Raw genomic sequence first — 329 nt, 5'->3', positions numbered from 1 at the left:
TCCTGCCACGTCGGGTTTTTTATTAGGAAATTCTCCTGAAATGCTGTAAACTTTCAGATAAAGCTGAGAGGCAGGAGGCTGCTGAGCAGATGAGATTATTGATAGTTATTGAAAGTATCCAAATAGGATTTAGAAATCGGGCTCCTGCGCCTTTAATAGAATTCCAGATAATCTTTTATCACAACAAGACACCCATAGAATTATTTAAACAGATTGGACTATTCCAGCAGCAAATTTCAATTATTCTAATGCTTTAATAAATGTGTTGTCTGTGTATTAAATTCAAGCTTCTTAATCCAAATTTTACGATTTAACTGCTCTGATTTTTC

The sequence above is a fragment of the Gallus gallus genome, chromosome 14, assembly GCF_016699485.2.
Source record: "Gallus gallus isolate bGalGal1 chromosome 14, bGalGal1.mat.broiler.GRCg7b, whole genome shotgun sequence".
Classification (NCBI taxonomy): domain Eukaryota; kingdom Metazoa; phylum Chordata; class Aves; order Galliformes; family Phasianidae; genus Gallus; species Gallus gallus.
This window is presented reverse-complemented; position numbering follows the sequence as displayed.